The sequence below is a fragment of the Neophocaena asiaeorientalis genome, unplaced genomic scaffold, assembly GCF_003031525.2.
Source record: "Neophocaena asiaeorientalis asiaeorientalis breed wild unplaced genomic scaffold, Neophocaena_asiaeorientalis_V1.1 scaffold116, whole genome shotgun sequence".
Lineage (NCBI taxonomy): Eukaryota > Metazoa > Chordata > Mammalia > Artiodactyla > Phocoenidae > Neophocaena > Neophocaena asiaeorientalis.
In genome coordinates this window covers 1510065-1512147 of record NW_020174561.1, presented here as the reverse complement: position 1 = coordinate 1512147, position 2083 = coordinate 1510065, and positions in this window count along the sequence as shown.

Sequence of the window (2083 nt, the reverse complement as noted above, 5' to 3'; positions counted from 1 at the left end):
TTTTTTTTGCGGTACGCGGGCCTCTCACTGTTGTGGCCTCTCCCGTTGCGGAGCACAGGCTCCGGATGCGCAGGCCCAGCGGCCATGGCTCACAGGCCCAGCCGCTCTGCGGCATGTGGGATCTTCCCGGACCGGGGTACGAACCCGTGTCCCCTGCATCGGCAGGCGGACTCCCAACCACTGCGCCACCAGGGAAGCCCGAGAATAGTTCTTATACAGGGCCCAGAATGCACATTCTAAAATCAAATACAAAAAGGAACCAATGACACTAACTGTGAGTCAAACTGATGACATAGCTAAACAACAGCAAGACAAAAATATTGTTTTTCAAGTAAATTTTGGGTACAGTGTCCTAATTGTGCATCCTTATGGGATTTTTTTTTATAAAACATAGACATGAACATAAATTGTCTTTAATAATTGAAGCAGAACACAAAGGCAACAGTTTTAATATTGTTCTAATGTTGCTGCTAGATCATAACTAGAAATTTTCTTCCAGAAGAACATGCACTGATAATCTGGAATTTTCATGTAATATTTTAGTTCATTCATTCACATTTATTCAACAAATACTTAGTAAATGCAAACTAGATATTAGGATTATAGCTACTGAAGTAATGGGAATCATGGAAGGGCCGTGTATCAGTTATCTATTGTCACAATAATGTCCCAATGTAAATTACAAAATCTCAGCCACAAATATTCATTTGGCTTACGAGTTTGTGGATTGTCAGGGATCAGCTGGACGTGGCTAGATGGCTTTGCTTCAAGGAGTGGATCTGGGTGGGCCTTCTCTGAAGTTGGGGCTCTTTATACATGTTCTTTATACATGTTCTACGTGTGATCGCTGTGTGGTCCTGCCTGAGGAGCAGAAGCTATCCAGGTCTTGTGAAGACGTCAGAATTGCAAGGGACATAAGACCAATGGTACATATATTTTTGCTACCTGATAACATTCTAGTGGCCACAGCAAGTCACAAGGTTGGATTCAAAGTAAAGGTATGGGGAAATGTATTCTATCTACTTAGTGAGAGGGACGTGAAAGGCCCATGAGAAAGGATATAGAAGAGGGGATAGTTAAAGAATTGGGGCCACCTAGGCAGTCTCCTGCAGGCAGTGTGACCACGTGATGCTGCATGCGATTGCATAATTCTAATACTAACCGTAGTGTGGCAACAGGACTTCAGTATCTGCAGAGCCAAACATGTATTTAAGTGTTTATAGGAATAAGAAGTTGTTAGCCAGTGAATTAGAGTACTTGTGCTTTTTATTTTAAGGATTATGATATAGTTTGACTAAATTTATCTATCCTATTAGAATGCATGGAAAAATTGTACTGTATAGTACTTTTCACAGTTTAAAATTAACTGATGTAGAAAACAAACTTATGGTTGCCAAGGGGTAAGAGGTGGGGACGGACAAATTGGGAATTGGGATTGACATATACACACTACTATATATAAAATAGGTAACTAATACTGTAAGGACCTACTGTATAGCACAGGGAACTCTACTCAATGCTCTGTGATGACCTATATGGGAAAAGAACCTAAAAAAGAGTGGATATTTGTATATCTATAACTGATTCACTTTGCTGTACACCGGAAACTAACACAACGTTGTAAGTCAACTATACTCCAATAAAAATTAAAAATATATAAATAAAACTAACTGATGTTTGGCGTTGGCAACTCAGATTCATCCATTTCCTTTCCAGCTGTCTATGATGAAGCACAGTGTTTTTTAAGCTGTCACATGATTTGACTTTACAACCATATAGTAACCTAGTTGTCTTCACAGTTGTGCTAATTAGCTCCTTTTAGACGTAATTTATCTTTCTCATCCTACCTATTTCTGTCACACTGACAACAAGCCAATACAAATAAATATTTACTAATGTCATAAAATAATCAAAACAACAAAATTGCCATATGGCATTTAAAACAATGCCAAACATCTCAGTCTTTCCCTAGGGCTTTTGAAACAGTTTAAATATCCAATAGATCTCAGGCTGTTTTTTGTTTTTTTTTTTTAATATAATCCTGCCTGAAGGCTGGAGAATGGATTAGATGAGGTCCATGGCT